The sequence below is a fragment of the Biomphalaria glabrata genome, chromosome 6 (assembly GCF_947242115.1).
Source record: "Biomphalaria glabrata chromosome 6, xgBioGlab47.1, whole genome shotgun sequence".
Classification (NCBI taxonomy): domain Eukaryota; kingdom Metazoa; phylum Mollusca; class Gastropoda; family Planorbidae; genus Biomphalaria; species Biomphalaria glabrata.
In genome coordinates this window covers 54,095,341-54,117,808 of record NC_074716.1, presented here as the reverse complement: position 1 = coordinate 54,117,808, position 22,468 = coordinate 54,095,341, and the positions used below count along the sequence as shown (strand labels likewise).

General features: G+C 37.2%; 1 protein-coding gene across 1 annotated transcript in view; it reads right to left on the bottom strand.

Annotated features, from left to right (window-relative positions):
- LOC129926757 (peptidyl-glycine alpha-amidating monooxygenase B-like) overlaps window positions 1-21,048 on the bottom strand; it is a 73,627-nt gene extending 52,579 nt beyond the window's left edge. The window contains exon 1 of the mRNA XM_056032590.1: window positions 20,876-21,048. The gene's annotated coding sequence lies outside the window, so the exon portion shown is untranslated. The remainder of the gene's footprint in view (window positions 1-20,875) is intronic.
- Window positions 21,049-22,468: the final 1,420 nt, after the last annotated feature.

The window sequence follows — 22,468 nt, the reverse complement described above, 5'->3', positions numbered from 1 at the left end:
TCTCTGGATTTATCCTAAGTTAATCAACTTGACATACTTTTAGATCAATTATTTCAGACCTTTGAAAGCTTTGAAATTGATCCGATTCTTTTTTTATTTTCTTGTCTATGTGTTGATTCTTTTAGCAATCTTTAAATCTGATGACAATAATTTATAATTATTAATTTGATATTTACCTGTGTTTAACTGTTGTGGTCAGCTTTATGTCCAGAAGAACTTGAATCATATACCTCTAGGTTGTCCACTGACTGGGTTCTGTAGATAGCAAATGGTACTTGCCTACCTGTCGACATAAGTCTTCGTACAGGTGACCATACATCTGGTACTTCCTGACAGTAGCTTTCTTCACTAGAATCTGGGGATAAAAAGTTCAGGCATGACAGATAACAGCCATGGACCTAGAGTTGTTGTTTTTTAAATTTGAATCAGAAAATTTCCTTTGAGTATTTTTTTGTTGAAGAAATTCAAGACAGATCATTATGTTGATCAAATGTCACCTACATCAGTAACAGGTTAAATAGCTAGCTAGGGAAACTGTAGGCATAGTTAGTCAAATTAATGAAACATCGATATAAATGATTTGCATAACCACAAGGACGGAAGAATTGATGACGCGCGGTGGTTGAGTGCATAAGCACTAGGGTCCTGGGTTTGAATCCCAGTGAAGACTGGGAGTTAGAATTTCGGGCACTCATGAGTCCACACAACTCTGATGGGTACCTGACTTCAGTTAGGAAAAGTAGAGGCGGTTGGTGCTGGTCACATGACATCCTGCTCTTTAACCATCATCTGCCCTATAGATCACAAGGTCTAAAAGGGGGGAACAATAAATAAGTCATCCCATCTCCAGTAGAACAACCTTGATGCCACCTCCAGAGAGAGTTAAGTATATTAAAACTACAAAAATAAGGAATTTAGAAGGAAAAATAAGTGCCCCTTTCAATTAATAAATGACTAATGCTATATATAGTAACTTTGACTTTGAATAGTCATAAAGAATATTGGTTAAGCTAATTTTTATATAATGTAGGTTTGAAAATATTTCATTGGTTGAATTCAAACTTGAATTTTATTTCAAAATGTATGCAGCCTTTGAGTTTGTTTATAGTTCAATTACTCATCACCGCGGAAGCGCATAACATATATCACAGTACTGTAGTCTGGACTACTGTCTTTTAATGTTGCCATGTCTGGATCTGCATCATCAAGCTAGAATTTTATACACTCTAGATTAATACTTGGGCTTAACCAGGATTTGTTTAGGTCAGAGTGAATAGAATAAACAAGAAATAGACTCATCTGAGTCACAAGAAAGACAATGCCTATTCCAAAAATATCAACGTCTAGTCTTTCACTTCAGAATCAGACACAACAGAATGAGACAACATATGTTTCAGAAGCTAAAAAGTGGAACTATCAAAATCTGCCCATGTGGAGTATCACCAGAGAATGCTGATCATGTCCTTCAAAACTGCATACTTTATCAAGAGGCCCAATCAAGACACTAGCCCCAAAACACCCCTATAGAAAGAAAACTATACAGAGAACTCCCTGATTTTGAAACCATTGCGCAGTTCATCTCACATATTGGTCTAGTCATCTGAACGCTCCAACATAATAATGAGAACAAGGAAGAAGTTTTGGTGATGTGCATTGAAAAGGGGGGGGGGGGTAAATTGTACTTTTTAAAAATCTATAACTCATTAGTTATTAACTTGGGGGAGTTACCACCTTCTACCAAGCGCGTCCCCAGGTGGCGGATAGAGGAAAGACCCTTAGATATAAGGGTTAGCTGTGAATAGCAAATAAACAGCCGCGGACCAACTGGTTTGCAGTCATGGAGGATGAGATGAAGTATTCCAGTGGTTAGAATATTTACTAAAAACATCTCAGAAATCCATGGAAATGATTGCAAAAAGCGAGTATAGGGCGCTCTAACTCTAAACCCGGGTAGATGAAACTCGTTAGCTAGGGATAGCAGTTCATCTAGGAGAGAAAACTCCGAAAATAAACACCTGCTGCCTTGCAGATGATCTTGGATGATCAAAGGCTATGGGAGCACACCCAGAAAGAAAAGCAGGCTGAAGTCGGAGTCAATGGGCCTCCTGGCGCATAATACATTGACACGCAACCTCATCTATGTTGGAGTTCAGTAACCATTCTAATAGATGTGGCGTCCTGCCTGTGGAATCCCGCTGCGCAGGTAGGGGGCCGGGCTCTCCGCCTTGAAGGAGCAGGGACAAGAAAGTAAATACTACTGGCCAACACTCCAAGACCAAAAGTCTAAAAATCTTAAATGGAACGCAGAGGGCATCCAAAAGAAAAAAGAAGCTCTAAAAATATTTCTGCATGAGAAAGAAATTGATGTAGCTTGCATCCAAGAAACTCATTTGAACAGTAATCTTCTTTTCTCCATTAGAGGCTACACCTGCATCAGACAAGATAGAGAAATCAGACCCAAAGGAGGAATCCAAACCCTCATTAAAAATGACATCCCTACCACAGACATAACTATGCCCAACTCCTCAGAATCAGAAATAATGGGAACTAAGCTAATTCTCCCAGATAGAAATATTAATCTATTTAACTGCTACTTTCCACCAGACAAGGAAATAGAGATTGACCACATACAAATACCTGACCAAGAAGACTGTCTAATCTTAGGAGATATGAATAGTCACTCTCAGAGCTGGGGATACCCAGACCTAAATGCCAGGGGAGAAGAAATTGAAGAATGGCAAGCAGAGAACAGACTTATCTTGCTTAATAAACCTGAGGATAAACCAACCTTTTTCTCAAGAGCCTGGCTAACATCAACCACTCCAGATCTAGCCTTTGCAACTGACAACTTATCCAAAAAGTGCACAAGAGAAGTTGCAGACCAGCTAGCCACCAGTGACCACAGACCCATATTGATCAGTATCGATACCTTCTTCAAAATATCAGAAAATTCCACCATCCCCAGATGGAACTACAAAAAAGCCAACTGGCACCTATTCTCAAAGCTCACAGACCTATACACAACTTCAATAAACTGTAAATCAAATCAGGTTAATAAGTCATTCTTAGCTTTCTCCAAAGCAATCCTCCTAGCAGCTAAGGAATCAATTCCCAGAGGAGCAAGAAAAGATTATATCCCCAAGTGGTCTGATCACCTTCAACAACTCCACACTGCCACTATTGAAGCCAGAAACACAGTAGAAAATAACCCTTGTATAGAAAATAACATAAATCTAAAAGCAGCTAACGCAGTTTTCAGGAAAAATTACCTTTCCGCCATGAGGAAAAGTTGGCATGAAAAAACAGAACAACTAAACGTAGATAGAGACGGCCACAAACTCTGGTGTATAGCCAAATGTCTCAACCAGGAAGAAAACAGAACAACTCCTATAGTAAAAGAAAAGGACAACAAACCCCTGAAAGGCCAAGAAGCAGCAAATGAATTCATTAAGTTTTTCCAAAGCGTAGGACAAATACAAATTAATGAAAGTAGAAATAAATATGTAAGCTCAGAAATACAAGATAAAATTAAAGAAAACAATCCAGCTTACTCCTTGGGAATGACCACTAATCTTAAAATGAAGGAACTAGATGAATCCCTAAAAGTCCTCAAACCAAAACAAGCCCCGAGCCCAGACAAAATATCTAATGACATGCTTCTTAACTTGGGTCCTCAAGCCAAAAGAAAACTGCTACAAATATTCAATGCTAGCTGGAAATCTGGCAGAATTCCAAACATCTGGAAAAAAGCCATTATGATCCCTATAATAAAGCACGGCAAACCAAGAAATAAACTGGATAGCTACTGTCCCATCAGCCTCACTAGCTGTACTTGCAAACTGATGGAAAGAGTGATAAATAGAAGGCTGACATCCTTGAGTCAAATAACCTACTCACTGAAGCCCAGGCTGGCTTTAGAAAAGGCAGATCAACAGAAGATCAAATCGCCTTCATCACACAAGAAATAGAAGACGGCTTTCAAGAAAAGAAACCAACAACAATTGTGTGGGTTGACTTAGAAAAAGCATTTGACAAAGTCTGGGAACAAGGTCTCTTGCTCAAGCTAATCCAGCATCACATATCCCACAGAATGTACAACTGGATAAAGGAATATCTAAATAATAGAAAAGTCTTAGTTTGCATGCAAGGACAAAGAAGCCACACAGTGGGTATAAAAAATGGCATCCCCCAAGGAGGAGTCCTATCCCCAACACTGTTCCTAATATTCATAAACGATCTAAATCAAAACCTACCAAGAAAAGTTAAAAGCAGCATGTATGCAGATGACCTTGCCTTAATTAGCACAGAAGAATATGTAGGAACATCGAAATTTCGATTACAGGATGCTCTCGATAAACTCAATAATTGGTCCAAAGACTGGGGCATGTCCATTAACACAAAAAAGACAACATATACCATATTCTCACTGTCAACAAAACAACAAACAATAAAATTAACATTAGATAAGGAAGCTTTAGAAAAAAATGACAGCCCTACATATCTTGCAGTCACCTATGACCCGAGACTAACCTGGAAAAACCAAATAGATAAAACACAGAGTAAAGGCATCCGGAGACTATCCCTCTTGAAAAAATTAGCTGGCACAGATTGGGGAGCTAATCACTACATCCTGAAAAAGACTTATACCAGTTATGTAAGACGTACTAGAATATGGTGCCACAGCATGGGGCTCAGCAGCCCAAACCAACCTAAGAAAAATAGACAAGGTTCAAAATATTGGTCAAAGGATAATGACAGGAGCAATCAAAACAACACCCATAAGAGCTATGGAGGAAACCGCTGCCCTGATCTCTCTGGATGAAAGAAGAGAAATAAAAATCCTTTCCCAATTCACTAAATTGGAAACCTTGGAGAGGCACCCACTCAGAACAAAAATACATAAAACTGGCACAAAAAAACGTCTCAAAAGGAACAATTTCATACAGGAATCTCTAAACCTAAAAAAGAAACACCAACTTGAAAAAATAACTCTGGAATCCTCGATACACTATAACGAATCTTCACCCTGGGACGAAAGCCCTCTTCCTACTATAAGGGACCATATTGAAAATATAAAAAGAAAATCTGATTACAGACCAACAGAGGAAATAAAGAACTGTTTTCTACATACCAATTACCCTAGCAATCAGTGGATCAGAGTTTACACGGATGGCTCATCCCATAAAGCCACCACAAATGGAGGAGCTGGAATACTTATCGAATGGCCAGATGGAGGAAAACTAGAAAATTCCATTGCAACTGGAAAGCTCTCTGACAGTCACAGAGCAGAAAGGGAAGCACTAGCTGCTACCATGCTAGCAAATCATCCAAGTTCCCCTCACAGTCAGATTGTCTTGCTAACCGATGCAAAAACAACCCTCCAAAGCTTGCAAAACTCTGATTCCTCTTATATTAAAAACCTCAGAACAGCACTTACAAAGCTCAACAACAACAGCAAAAAAACTGTTATTCAATGGATACCAGCCCATATACAACTAGAAGGAAATGAGAAGGCTGACACACTCGCCAAGAGTGGGAGAACTAACTCTCAAATAAACTCTGCACTTTATCCAGAAGAAATGAAGAAATTAATTGTAAACAAAATAAATGAGAAATGGACGAGCTCTCATCCAAATCACAAGAAAGATGAAGCTTACTATAAGCTATCCCGACAAGACCAACGTCTAATCTTTCTCAGGACCGGACACAACAGAATGCGACAACACATGCACCGGAAGCTCAAAATTGGAGCCAGTGAAATCTGCCCATGTGGAGTATCACCAGAGAATGCCGACCACGTCCTCCAAAACTGCTCTCTTTACTAAGAGGCCCATATAAGACATTGGCCCCAAATCACCCCAATAGAAAGAAAACTATATGGAGAGCTCCCTGATTTGGAAACCACTGCGCAGTTCATCTCATGTATTGGTCTAGTCATATGAACACTCCAACATAACATTGAGAACGATGAAGAAGAAGAAGAAGAATTAGTTATTAAGAGTTACGAGCAAAGTAATCATTCTTACAAAAAGTTGTCAGCTTCATAAAGGAGGAATTGTCTTTTTAAACTTTTTTTTATGTTACTTGCATACTTAGAATGAGAACAATAAACTGACCTAGACAAGAATAGTGAAAGAAAGAGGGACAGAAGGAAAAAACAAGAGAAACATAGAGTGAGGACAATGGAAAATTCAAGCTAAACTAAGCAACAAGACCTAAAAGACAGTGGTCTATGTCTAGCAGAATAGAACAAACTAAATGTTGATGACTAGCGTGTGCCTGTGATAAGTCAGCTACTGGAAATAAAAAACAGACCAGCAGCAAACACCTAAACCTTTTGCAACTCAACATCTTAGGCCTACAAAACAAGACAACAGAACTCCAACACATACTCAAGAAGCATGATATACACATAGCGCTATTGCAAGAAACACTACTGCCCAAGAAAAAAATAAACATCACAGGCTACACACAGTACAGATGCCTTTGCACCAAATGCCAGGGAATTATGACCCTCATAAGAAACGACACACAAGCCACAGTAAAACAAATACAGAACACTACAGATATCGACATGCAGGAAATACTTCTATGGAGAGGAGGAACAAAGTACACCATCAAAAACTACTATTGCCCACCATCATCAACAGCAGAAATAAACATACAACTACCACACTACACAAGGACAATAATAGCTGGCGACGTCAATGCACACACACCTTCCCTAGGCTATCCACACTACAACAAGCGTGGCAAAGAAATATAGGATGTAACAAATGCCTCTAACCTACAACTTCTGCAAAACAAAACTTCACCTCCAACTTTCCTCCACAGAGCACACAACACAACTAGCAGACCTGACCTAACTTTTATCTCTACAGACATTACCGACTCTTCTAAAATAAAAGTACTTGAAGACATAGGTAGTGACCACAGGCCTATACTCCTCAATATTGGAACGCCAGGTAGATAGCTAAGATACCAATCCAACAAAACAACTAGATGGAACTATAAAAAAGCTAACTGGGCAGCTTTTTCACAAGAAACAGACACAAGACTATCAAGCATAATTGACACAGACGTCAAATCAACCTACACAACTATAGTCTCCAACATCTTACAAGCAGCAAAAAAACACATCCCTCGAGGCCAAGTTAAGAAATACAAACCTTTTTGGACACCTGAATTAGATAAATTAGTAAAAGAAAGAAACATGGCCAGGAAGACTATAGAAAAAAAACCTACTAGAGAGAACAAGACAACCTACAACAAATTAACAGGGCTTATAAGATACAAAATTAAAACAGAAAAAAAGAAAAAGTGGATCACAACATGCGAACAACTAGATCTAAACAAGGATGGTCAAAAGGCCTGGACCCTTCTGCACCGGTTAGCAGGAAAGAAACAAATAACAAACCCCCAACCTATAAAAGGCACTGACGACATAATAACAGAAAACCTTAAAAAGGCTGAAACCTTCAATAAATATTTTGCCAGCATTAACAAGTCAAAGCCAAGAAAACAACTGGACCAGGCCTTCAGTAATATCTTAAAGAAAGAAGAAAAAGCTCCAACAGTCAACTGTCAGATCTTTGACACTCCCTTCACTCTACATGAGCTCAATACTGCCCTAAAAAGCCTCAAGTCAAGAAAATCCCCTGGACCCGATAAAATAACAAATGAAATGATTCGGGGACTAGGACCACAGGCCCAAAACTGTATACTTAACTTTATCAACCATACATGGAAAACTGGAGACATACCACAGGAATGGAGAACTGCAAACATAATACCCATTTTAAAGAAAAATAAACCACCTGGAGACTCAAAAAGTTATAGACCAATATCTCTAACATCCAACATTGGCAAAATGGCAGAAAAAATTATCAATAACCGACTTTATTGGTGGCTAGAAAGTACTTGCTCACTCCACAATGCACAAGCTGGCTTCAGGAAAGCAAGTAGAACAGAAGACCACCTCTTTCGTTTTATCCAGGACACAGTAGAAGGGTTTCATGAAAACAAGCACACTACAGCAGTATTTATAGATTTGCAGCAAGCCTATGATAGAGTGTAGAGAAAAGGTCTATTTTTAAAGATGAAAAAAATGGGCATCCATGGAAAAATGTACAGCTGGATCAGGGCATTCTTAAAAAACAGAACCATCCAAACCAGATTCGAAGGTGTTATCTCTAGTAAAAAAAGTTTGGAAGAAGGACTACCACAAGGTTCAGCCCTTAGCTGCACTCTCTTTCTGACCTTTTAATTTGGACTACAGAGAAATATCTAGTGCTGACTAGATCCAAACTAAATAAAGCCCTCACAACTATCTCCACATATTCAAAATTATGGAAAATGGAAATAAACAAAGAAAAGTCAATTTATTCAATCTTTAGCCACAGCAACAAAACCGCAAAAAGAAACTACATCCTAAAAATAGACTCTCAGCTAATAAATAAAGAAGAAAATCCAACATATCTTGGTGTAAAACTAGACCAAAGACTGTCTCTAAAACACTTTATGTCAGATTTAAAAGAAAAGGCATCACAAAGATTAAACATAATAAAACACCTAGCAGGAACATCCTGGGGAGCTGAAAAGAAAAACTTAAGACAGTTATACACTGGATATGTCAGATCTGTAATGGATAAGGGTCTCTCCATACAAGTAGCTGCCAACAAAACCTATCAATCATCATTAGATACAATCCAAAACCAAGCCTTGCGGCTAATTAGTGGAGGTATGAGAACTACTCCCACAGCAGCCTGTGAAATAGACTCCAATATTGAACCAATATTGAATATTAAAGCGCAACAGAGCAGCATTAGAAGCTATTGAGAGATACAGAAGGTTGGAGGAAATATAGGAAAAACAACCAAAAAAAAGCAAAGGACTCTGATCCAACTTACTGACGAACTAGCCCTAAAACACCACCTACCCAATAACAGAGAAAAAATTACCAGGTTTTCAAACATTACACCCGGACTAAACTACAAACAACCAACCATCAAAACACATTTACTAAATAACACCTTAACAAAAGAATCAAATCCACTGGAGCTCAAAGTAGGCACGCTTGAAACAATCAAAAGCTATCAAAAAACAGCTTTCCATATTTATACAGACGGATCGGCTTTCAAAGCTACCATCAATGCTGGTCTTGGTGCCTTCCTGGTCTTCCCTAAAAATAAACACTTTGAGATAAGCGCACCCTGTGGCGATTACTGCTCAAACTTCCAAGCCAAAATTGAGGCAATTACCATAGCACTTCAGACAGTGGAAAACAAATTATATGAAGGAGTGCAACCACCATCAGATATTGTTGTCTTTACAGACTCCCAATCTACTCTGCAAGCACTTAACAGCAGCACCTTAAACAGCCCAAGAGAGTTGACAACACTCATTGTGATAATCCACCAGATGATATCAAAATTAAATATCAATATCACACTACAGTGGATCCCTGGACACATTGGCATCATGGGAAATGAAAAGGCAGATAAGCTATCAAAGGCAGGTTCATCTATGGAACAACCAGATAGACCTGTTATCTACCTCACCCTAAGGTCAATGTTAGTCAACAATCACAAAGAGGAGTGGCTCAACCAATGGGCATCAGGAAACACAGGCAGAGCCATGTACAGAGAAATGACTACGCCTAACAAACTGGACAGTATTAACTTCCTCCCCGCAAAGACCAACCTACAATCTTCCAACTAAGAACAGGACACACACCACTATTAAATTACCACCTGAAAAAATAAACTCCACACAACTACCCCTTTGCAGACACTGCGCCCACCCCTTTGAAACCGTAAACCATATCCTCTTTGAATGCCCCTCCCTAATCCACCTAATCCACCTTAGGCAGACCCTACTTCCACTACAGCCCAACATAACCAACAGCACACTTTTTTTCCTTGGCTAAGTCTGCAAAAGAGCTCACAGCTCAGCAGCAATAAAGCTGGCTAGAAGAAGAAGAATGTGAAAAGTGAAATAGAACTAACAGTACTGTAAATGTGCAGCTATTTAATAAGCTTTGTTTATTTTTAATTTTGCTTGTTACATTTCTTTCTTATTAGAGGCTCAATGTATTGAGAAACTATATTGTGATCTTATATTTCTGTATCACAACATTGTTTCTTTATAACATCAACTTGTCAGGATGTAACCTTATAAATTGAGAGCTTTAATTCATTCTTCTTCTAGCCACATTTTTGTTGCTGAGCTTTAAGCTCTTTAGCTGCCCACTTTTCCTCATTTAGACCTTGTGATCTATAAGTCAGATGATGTATAGGTCATCTGTTTCTGTGGCCCACAGTTAATGAGGGTATCATGTGGCCAGCACAATGACCAATGGCCTTTACATTTCCCCAACTATTTCCAGGTACCCATTACAGTTTTGTTGACTCAGGAGCGCCCTTAAAATCCTGAAATTAAAAACCCAGTCATCACTCGGATTCAAACTCGAGACCCCTCAGTTTGAAAGCCAAGTGCTTTACCACTTAGTCACCACAACCTGTCCCATAGAAAAAAATGTGCTGTTTACTTTTTAGCTGTTCTACACTGCCATACAGTCTTGGTTATTTTGTGGTAATTGGTTCTGTCTGCGATGAATTAACTTCTGTGAAATTTCCTTTATTAATTCACTATTGTGTTTATTATATTTCTAAGTAAAATGAATGGTGTCAGATCATGTCTCAGTGGTTCAAGTGTAGTTACATAAATAATTTAGTGCTCTTGCCACTAGTCTGGAGCATAAAATTGAAAAAATTTCAGTAACTCAATGAAGTCTCATACAAACTAGAAAATCTTGATGAATTTTATTTTTATTTAATGTACATAATCCAGCTCAGGCTTTAGAACAGTCATAAAAACAGTGTTTCTTGTTTTAAACACCAAAGAGTTGTTTTTTTTAATATTTGGCATGTTCAATAGAAGTGGAAGAAAGAGAGAAAGAAAAATATTGTGGGGTAATAGGTTGAACAAATTAGCTTCTTTAATTCTTAGTTATTTTTTTGTTGCCAGTTTCAACGTGACGCTAAATGCTGAAACAATGAACAATGCATACATATAGCATATGTGAAGCACTAGGGTCCACATTTTTATAAGAGAAATTAGTGAATTATATAAACACAATAAGGGACTGTAACAAGCAGGGCAATAACCAGTAACCCCAGAAACAGTCTTTATATATGCAATATATATATGCATCATTCAGTTTCGAAGAGAGACTGCAATCTGTGTTTTCAGTTAACCAGGAGATTATTGCAAGCTTCATTCAAAGACCAATGTCTGAGTACCACTCATGGAATCAAAGTTTTAGACAGTTGTACTTACATGAGGTTGAGTGAAGAAACATGAAGTCAATCTTAAAAAGAAATTTAAAACAAAAATCTAACATAAAATGGAAAAAAATCTTACAGTCTGTACTTTGTCTTGTGTTAAACGAACAGCCAAAAGAAGCAAGCAAAAGCTTCATCAGCTTGACACCACATCAGGTCCACATCTTTTAGTGCTGATCCCTTGATGTACATGACTCTATCAGACCTCTATTAGAAGACTTGCTTTCTGGTTTCCAACTCACGGGGACACAGCAGAATTACATCTCTATTCTTGAAAAAAAAAAAGGTATATAAGGTTAAGCATTCTGATAGCTGAATTGAACATTTTTAAGTTTCTTGGGTTAAATTTTTTCTTTACAACTAATCAAGTTTTCAGTCCAATTTCTTTTGAAATATAGACAAATGGTCAACATCTTAACAAACTATATTTATTACAACTGTTTCTTATTGCTTTAAACTCAGATCTCAAAAGTGAAGTTTAGGAGATAGGTACTTGCAATCTATGAGAGATGATATAAAGCTCTTCTGTTTATGTGGTAATGGTTAACAAGGGTGTCATGTGGCCAGCAAAATGACCAACTTATTTCAGGTACCCATTAGAATTAGGTGGATACCCCCTTTTGCCAGCACTGCTGAGGAAATGTATGTATTCCTATTCATTTTTTATTGATAAATTCTTAAAGTACAATGAGTAAAGAAGTGAATACACTTAAAATAAAACCAAAACCTTCCACTTTAATTTTTGGCCTAAAGTTTTTGTCAACAGTACTGGAGAAACACTCATATTTTATATATAAATAACATATAGTTCGTCCATCGTGATTCGATGATGACCACTTTGTCATCCAGGGGCTGAGGGCTTTGCACTGGGGTTTTATGCCTCCTCATGTGGCTGGTGAGACCTATGTGAGCCCGGAATATTCGGACGCACACTGGGCAGGTTATTCCAGTTGGAGCTAGTGTCGTTTGCCTTGCTTTTCTTTTCTGGCGTTTTTCTTCTGCCAGCGTTGTTCTTTTTTTCTTAGCAACCTGTGCGCCAGTTTTCACAGCGCGACGCCATGATGCTCTGTCACGTGCCTCTGTCTCCCAGGTGCCTGGGTCTATGCTGAACGCCTTCAGAGAAGCTTTGAGGGTGTCCCTGAAGCGCTTTCTTTGACTACCTTGCAAGCGCTTTCCTTTGCTTAGTTGGCCATTCAAGAGTCGTTTAGGGATGCGGTGGTCTTCCATTCTGTAGATGTGACCTGCCCATCGCAGCTGGGACTGCATCAGGATTGTGTGGATGCTTTGCAGACACACTCTTAGAAGAACTTCTGTATCTGGTATTTTGTCTTGCAATTTGACATTTAGTATTTTTCTGACATGTCATGTGGAAGTGGTTCAGTTTCTTTGCATGTTTACTGTACACTGTCCATGTTTCTGAGGCATAGAGCAATGTAGGGAGGATGACAGCTCTATAGACCCCTAGCTTTGTGTTTGTGGTGAAGCCATGTCTGTTCCAGACAGTTTTATTAGACAGTCTGCCATAGGATGCACTGGCCTTGGCGATACGCAGATCGATTTCACTATCGATTTTTCCATTCCTGGAGAGTGTGCTGCCAAGATATGTGAATTTGTCCACTGCGTTTATATCCTGTCCATTTATAGTGATGCTTGGATCCAAGTAGGCTTTCCCAGGAGCAGGTAGATATAAGACTTCAGTCTTGTTCGTATTGATGGTAAGGCCGAAGTCTGAGCATGCTCTTGAGAAGTCACTGACGATGCTCTGCAGATCGTTTTCAGAGCAGGCATTTAGGGCACAGTCGTCAGCAAATAGCAAGTCTCTGATTACTGCTGCATTTGTTTTTGATTTTGCTTTAAGCCGCCTCGGGTTGAATAGGCCACCATCAAATCTGTATGATATATTTATCCCGTTGTTTTCTCTATTTGTGAATGCATCTGTCAGCATAGCGGAGAACATGATACTGAACAAAATAGGTGATAGGACACAGCCTTGTTTTACCCCGTTTGATACTTCGAAGGGCTTATATATATATATATGTTCCATCAAAAGACAAGATAATTACTTTGCAATTCTTATGTCAATCTAGTCGTGCAAGTCAATCAGTGAATTACTCTGCTAAGTCATTGGTTTCCCTTGCTGATTCAGGCAACCCATATGAGGTAGGCATTAGAGTTTAGTGGACTCTAAGGCATCCTTGATTCCAGAAGTTCAAAACACAGTCTTCACCTGTATTTGAACTCAAGATCCCTCAGTTTGGAAGCCAAGCATTTTACGACTCAGCACCCATGCTCCCAGGTATGTTTGTAACTAATTTTTATTTCATGGTTCTCTGGTCATATGTTATGCACTCTGGGATCCCCACCACCCTAGAGGAGGTTTGGATTACTACATAAACTTCATTTTTCAAGGAACATAAAAAAAAACTTAAAAAGAAACACTTTTTTTGATAACTAAAATCAAATTTTTCAACTAAATAATTAATTTATTTATTGCTTTTATATAGTGCAACTTTCATGCTTATAGCATGCTCAGAGCGCTTTGGCTCAATCTCATTTGTGGACCAGTAGGGGTTAGTTATCTGGGAGAAGGTTTTCCGTGCTGCTTTGATAGGTATTCAAGCCAATCTCAAGCGTACTTAGCCTCTAGATCTCACATCTAAAGGCAAATATTAGTTTTAAATACTGATGAAAATAAATATTTATAATGTCAAATGGCCAAGTCAAATACATGTCCATGTGTACCTGTCTAGATTATTTGTGTATAGTTAAAGAACAATGTATAACTTAGAGACATTACAAAATATTATTAACTTAGCTTCATAATGAAATATGTATACGATTGAATAATAAGATTATGAAACACATTAAGATTATTTATTTGATAATGCCTAACTATATAACATTACATTGAGACATGGTGACTGAGTGGCTTCTGAACCAGGGGAGGTTTTGGGTTCAAATCCTGGTGAAGACTGGGATTTTTATTTTGGGATCATAAGGCACCTATGATTCCATCCAGTTCTAATGGGTACCTGACATTAGTTGTGGAAAAGTAAAATCGGTAGGTCATTATGCTGGCCACATATTACCCTCATTAACGATGGGCTACAGAAACAGATGACATTTACATGATCTTCCTTATAGATCACAAGGTCTGAAAGGGGAACTATAAAATTACACAGCAAAATTATGAAATAACTGTAAAAATACTTAGCTAGATTTCTAATCCTAAAAATACTTAGACTAGATTATGAGACTTGAGTATGATTACCTGGCTAGGTATAAAAACAAATGCCAGGGCAATGGTTAGAATCATTAAGAGTCGGCCCAGCCAAATGTCAGAGGAAACATCTCCATAGCCAACAGTGGAGAACGTGACAACAGCAAAATTGAAAGACTCAAAAATTTTGAAGTTTGAGCAGCTGCTTCCTCTCTGAATGTGTTGAATAGTGCAGATACTTGAAGGAAGGAAATCAAAAAGAAAACTTAAGTTAACTCATGTAAACCTATGTATATTTATGTTTATTACTGACAAAGAAAATAAGGCAAGCTATTAACTCAAGAAACTGGGTCAGAGAATACATGGTCACTTAATTATAACTAATTATTTATTCAATTTAACTCACACTCTGTCAAAAACTAACTCTACAGCACAATTTCTAGAGGCTATATTTTAGATTCTGATAAAAACAATATTTAAGCTATATTACATTTTACACAGCACTATATCTAGTCTAGGCTACATAGCACATAGACACACACACACAGAGATTTATTTATTATTGTTCTTTGGAATATACATATATATTATAATCAATAATAATAATAATAGCTTTTATATAGCGCTACTTTCATGCTTATAGCATGCTCAGAGCGCTATGTTCCAATCTCATTTGTGGACCAGTGGAGGGGAGGGGGTATCTGAGAGAAGGTTTTCCGTGATGCCTTTAGGTGCTTTGCTCAAGTTGGTTGTCGAACCTCGAGCCCACTTAATAGGTAGCCAACACAAACGTACTTAGCCTCTGGACCATGCTTCCCAACATATGTCAAGATCTGTAAGAGTAATACTATGTGTACAGAAACAATCAATCTTCTGATCAACACAAACTCGACAGACCCAGATTAGACATATTATTGATCTAAATCTGACAATATGAATAATAATAACAATTGCTAGAGTTCTTAATGTCAAATGTGAAAAAGCTAATGAAAACATTGTTGCTTATGTAATATGTCTAGAAGAAAGTGGACTCTTCTAATAAACTTGTTCTGAAGCAAATAGTCAAACAAGTTTGTGATACTCGCTATAGCTCTGCATCAGCAATTGTACACAAAATAAAACTAAATGAATCTGAAAATTGACACAAAGAGATGCAGTGATAAAGGAACTGCAACATCAACAAAATACAGATGACATCATATGTAGCATCCTCTTGAGTGATAGTTAAAAAAAAACAGATTAGATTTTGCTGTGTTATTAGAGATCACATTAATGTGAGACACTAGAGACTTATTTAAAGAGATAGGCAACTCATTTATTAAATGTTTTTGAGTTTAATTATTGTGCTTTGCAATATGTGCTTTGTAGCCTAGATATAGTGCTGTGTAATATATATTCTGTTCTACAGAATCTAAAATATAGCCTAAAAATAGTGCTATAGGGTTAGTTTTTGATATATTATATTGAATTGAATACTAGAAATACAGATGGATGCCTGACTGTTCATATGGTAATCGATCAGGCTGACTGTGTATTTTACATGTTTCTGATATTCCTTCAGATTTGAATTTTAAATGTATTTTATCCAAGCCTAAGGATTGCAGGAGATCATGACAGGCTGAGTTTGAACCCAGGACCATTAAGACCAGCAACCAGGCAACCATCCTGTCATCTAGATGTTGTTCCAAGTTTTAACCAAGCTCATCCTCTGCCATCCAGCGAGAAGTTTGGGCTTGGTTGAAGAAATGGTTATTTCTGAAAGATGCGATAGGGTTAACTGTGTGTGATAACCTGACAAATGTGACCCAGGCCAGTAAAACAGTTCAGCATACTGTGTTGGTGTACAAGGGACAGTACTGGTATGAATGTTACACATAAATATGTCCCATGTGATTTTTGGGGACCAAACTGTCAGTCTACTGTGAAGTCGGTCTAGGGACAGTGAATCCTTGAGTGAAGCAGTCACAAGTCCAGAATGAGATAGAGAGATAGTTTGTTATTAAAGTACCACATTATTTTGGAACTCTTGTTGTCAAGTTCTTGAGTTAGATGTGTTCTGTTGAGCAGTGTTTACAGAAGGCCTGTTAGAGAGAATCAGAGTTATTACAATATACAAAACCAAACAAATATATTTTTTTTCCAATTAATATCGAGAGAGGATTCTCCAGACAGAATAATTATTCTTTTGCCATTTCTTCACTAAACACTGTGTAGGTTGAAGCTATGTGTTCAAATTGATCCAAGTAATTTTCAAGAGTTTCCTCTTTGATGTTAAAGTTATGGAATTTGGAGACGTTTGTTGGGTCGATATATTAGGGTTTACTTTGGCTGCTTCTACTTTTGCTAGTTCTATCCATTCCTCACTTTCTTTTTGTTTGAGTTCTAAGTCTTTTAATTCTTTTTGATGAGCTCGTTGAGCTGCTCTTTCATCTCTTTCTCTTATTCCCCTATATCTGTTTCTAGTTTATCCCTCTCTTTCCTTTCAGCTTTTTCTAATTCTAATTCAATAAATTGTGAGAAATTAGTGGAAGGATCCACAAAGGCTATGGCACCTTACCTGAAAATAAAGGCAGCTATCCAGAGAGCTGAAAGGGGCAGCCCTAACTACTTTGTCATATAAAAAACAAATACTGTTATGAAAGCTTCTACTCACAAGAAAACCTAGGAAAACCTGGACAGATCTCAAAGGAAAACGGCCTCGGCCTGGAAAAGGACATGCAACATGCAACTTGCAAAGCCTATATAGAGCAGGTACGCTAGCCCAACTTACTTAAGTGTTAAAGAAATAAAGGATACCTCTTGAGGCCATACAGGAAACCAGGTGGAAAGACATTCTCAGAACTAAGGAGTATACTATATTTTATAGTGGTGGAAGCATTAACTTAGGTACAGGTTTTGCTGTAAAAAGAAAATGGCAGATAATGTCATTGGATTTATACCTGTAAGTAATAGACTGCTCACTACGTTTGAGAGGAAAATTCTTCAACATATTATTCATCAATGTCCATACCCCTACTGAAGATGCAGATGATAACACAAAAGAAGCCTTCTATGATGGACTGGAAAGAATTTATGATGAAGCACCAAAGCATGACATCAAAATAGTCCTAGGAGATTTCAATGCAAAAATTGGAAAGGACTCAAAAATTAAAGTCATGATAAAGGAGAACACTCACTGGAATTTAAAATTAAAAGAGGATTAAGATAAGGTGACTCACTTACTTGCATGCTTTTCAATTTGACACTGGAGAGTTATAAGAAATAAACACATAAACACGAGGGGAAATATTACTAACTTTTCAAATACTTCAGGAGAGAAAATATGGTTCCACAACCAACAGGGATGATATACAGCTAACCTCTACAATACCTTGCTTATGCAGATGAATTGCCTTATTGGGTAAAGAAACCTCTGACATTACTAATTTTTTCACACAGCTAGAAGCATCTGGACCAGCAGGACTTGAGGTCAATGACAGTAAACCCAAGTACATCGCAATGACAAGAGACAATCAAAAAGATAGGACCATATATTAAAATTATAAATCACAAATTTGAAAATATCAAAGCGTTCAAATATCTAGGAAGTACAATTGATTTAAAAAATGACCTACTAAACAGAAATAAAGGAAAGAATAGCAGGAGGCAACAGAGCATTTTATAGCACCCATCATTTACTTAAGAACAAAACAATATGAAAAAACAAGAAAATAATATACAAAACCATAAGACCAGCTGCAGTGTATGCAAGTGAGACCTGAATGCTGACAAAGACAACCGAAAATATACTAAATACTTGGGAACAAAAAATTCTTAGGAAAATCTATGGTGCTATACAAGATGAAACAGGATGGAGGACATGTACTTACCATGAGATATATCAATTGTATGAAGACCCACAGATAGTGACGGAGATAAAAGGCTAAGGAGAGATCTAAATGGAGGGATGTGTTGAAGCCAGCTAAAGCCCTCCATGGGCTGTAGTGCCATTGGGATGGATGGATGGAAAGTGTTTCCTGCAAAATGACTGAAAAATAATGACAACATTAAAACAAAAAAAATATTTGCTCTATTCATATTTTACGATGTCTTAAGTATTTCTTTCAAAATAACTATTTTGTATTAAATAGGCTAAATAAGATCTAGATGTAGTGATAAATCTCATCATCTTGACATCATATATGTGATAAATATACATGACTTGATCATCATATACATAAATCATACAGGAATGGACTGGATTTCTAGATGCACTAAGATTCTACATCATGCAACAATACAGGATTACAGGCAGCACTTTGGCTTTCTTACTGTCACTAATACTGTAGTCTAACTGTAATACTTGATCTAGATTCAGATCTAGACTCTAGTAGACTGTCACTTAGTTTACTCATAGTCATAGTCACCATATAGATCTAGATATCATAGTTTCGGTCAGACGTGAAGACCTCTCGCAGGAGGACGGGGAATGGTAGTGGGCATGGTTTGAACCCATGACCATCGATAAATTCAAACGACAGTCCAGTGCACAAACCGCACGACCAGGCAGCCATCCACAAATACTAAATCTAGAGATATAAATATATATAGAGAGAGATAGATCTAGAAACTAGAATCTATATATACTAATAATGTAATATAGATCTAATATAATTATATAGAGAGTAGTTTATTTATTTACATGAATTCGGACACTTGCTGTTTTTGTGGTCATTAAATCTTTATTTTGATATTTAATATGAAACTAGCATGTCCATTTCCAATGATTCTGACCCAATTTCCTTCCATTTAGCTGTCTTTTATGTAAGAAAAAAGAATTTCAAATGTCTACATCAGGTTTTTGTTTTTCCCTATGTTACCCGGAGGACTTTACCTCTTCCTAGGATTAAGAGAATATTTTTTGGGTTGGCTAAGTCTAGTCTATGCTAATGAGCCCGGCAATACTTATTCTTTTTTTTGGAGCTGTTTTATTTGATTCATAAGCCAAGTTGTTTGATTTTATACAACAAAAATAATAGGGTGTTTGAATTAAATTACGATTTTCGGTCATACTAAATAAAATTATAATATAGTTAATGGACCTTATTCACTAATTGTAAACAAACAACATTTAGCCACGTGATTATCTATATCCTCTATTACTATACAAAGTATGCCATCCATAGTGGCTGTCACGTAATACATATTTTTTTTTTGTTTTATCAATATTACAATATAATGCCGTGGCTAAATGTGTTTATTTACGATTGGTGAATGAGGTCCATTAATATTATTTATACTATATTTTTATATTATATATAGTACTTATAGAGTATACTTTATTAAATTATTATAGTATTAAATTATAGTTACACTACTAACTAGTTATAGATCTAGACAATGTAGTCATCTAGTCAGTAGATCTACTTATACACATTATAATAGTATTATACCATTTAGTCAGTTTAGTATAGATTTCTATAGATCTAGATCTAATCAATCTAATCTATCTCTAGAGATCTATAATCTATATATTATTATATTTTAGATCTAGTCTATATTAACCCTTTCACCACTGGCACTAAACAGTTGTCAGAAACTATCTATCACCGAAGACAGGCTTAGAGAAGGGATATATAACTATAACTCTGATGTATCAGTTATTTTTAAAAATCAATTTTATGACTAATTTCACAGGAAAAAACTAATTAGATCTAATAAAACCTAACAAAAATGTCAAAAACATTCTTTTTAATTTTATAATAGAAAAAAATACAATAGACCTAGGGTTCACATTCAGCATCATTGAATGATATTATTATTAGATCTAGATCTAATTATCATCATAAATACTAAAATAGGCCTGCAGAGCTCAAAAACATTAAAATATCATGTCATATTTAGATCTAGATCTAGATCTAGTTGCCTTCCAATCTCCCGTTTCACTTTCACTAGATCTAACATATTCAATACTGGATCTAGATCTAAATCTAATCTAGCTGCCTAGCATCAATTTTTTTTATTCATTTTCACTACTAAAAAAAATCGTTCTGAACTCAAATTTGTCAAATGAGACAAATTCAACAAATTTATACAAATGGCTCTAGAAACTCTAGATTAGTCTAGATCTAGAATCTAGATCTAGTCTAGACCCTGAGTAGACCTAGCCTAGTCCTAAGTGACTAAGTCAATACTAAAGTCTAAAGTTAAAGTAGTCGAGACCTAAAACAGTAAAACTTAGACACTTAGATCTACATCTAGATCTAGATCTAGTAAAACTCTAAAAAATTCAATTGAAATTCTAAATTAGTAAATTAAGTAAATTACTTACCCCAATCATTATTTATATCCATATAAACATTAATATTCACATTAGAATCTTATTCTATTAAAGCCTACACATAAGCCTAAATATGTTCCATTTTAAAGGCTAGCAAAAAAAAGTAATTTTCAAAAAATCTTAAAAATCCATGCTGAAGAGATATAGTCTAGATAAACATCTAAAAATAGTTCACTATCGCTCTTCTAGGTCAGAGTTAGTAAAGGTATAAATAGTTATTATTTAAAAACTAGTAGTGCGTGCGTAAACGAAACAACCCAAAATCGGCGACTCTAGTCGGCGCCTTCGACCGTGAGGTCACGCTCTAGTTGTCCAGAAGGGCGTCGGCGCCGTAGGCGCCATTATCCCATTGGTGGTTAAAAAGGCTTTTTTTCTAACTACCAGGCCTGGACGTAGGGCTCTTCACCCCTGTCCTGTCTGAGGGCTCCCAATGGTAGACGGCCATATCGATTGACTGGGCCAGACCGGACCGTGACGTGTAGGCTACACAGCGCACCGTCCCCGTTCCTGGGCCCCACTCGCTACAAGTGGCCGAGAGCAATGCTATCTGAGGGGAGCTTGTCTCATATTCCTATACTAATACTGTAACCGCCACTGTTCCGTACAAGGACCGCCACTCCAGCTAACGGGACACTGATGACGGCCCCCTTGTGGAACGGCTTGACGGACTTTTTGGACTGGGTTCCGGGCGTTTTTTCCATCCCAACCCCCGAGTGAGAGAAAAAAACAAAACAAAAGCTCACCCAGGGAAGCCCGACCGGGCCTGGTTCGCTACACGTACTTAGACTATCTGTAACATAATATGTACATTTGCACACTAGCGCGTCAGTGCAACACCGCTTGTGTTTACGTAATAAATGGAGTTCCTAAAATGTCTTCCCTCTTAAACACTAGTTTGTTATTTGTGTAATACAAATATTCTACATGGTGTCAGAATAAAACTTGAAAAGCTGTCCAGACAAAGGTTTTTATTAATCTAATAATGGCTTCTTTTTATTTTGAGCAACCAATCTTGAATTGGAATGCTAAAGATCTGTATCAAGAGTTTCTAAGGTTTCAACAGCAGGTGAGCTTTTGTTTCAAAGGACCGTTAGCTGGTGCCGATAGTAAACAAAAAGCCGGATGGCTGGGAATGTGGATAGGTCAACAAGGCCGTGAAGTTTACAAAACTCTAAATATTACTGATAGTGAAGAGGGAGATCCGCAATTTCTATTAAAGAAAATAGAAGACTACATAAGGCCTAGACAAAATAAAAGAGTGTCTAGATTTAGAGCACATCAGAGAAAGCAGGTAGAAGGAGAAAGTTTTGATAACTTTGTTAAAGACCTAAAGCTTCTCATTATGGACTGTGAGTATGACAACCCAGACGATATGCTTATTGATTTGATTATTAGTGGAGTCATACACGAAAAGGTACAATTAAGACTACTTGATCAGGGACAGAAGTTGACCCTTAGCAAGGCTATTGAAATTGGACAACAATATGAGATGTCGCAAAGCCAAGTGAAAATGTTTAGGTGCCAAGAAGTTCTAGCAATCAAGAGACAGTCACACAATGTACTGAAGCAGAAGTCTAAAGATAA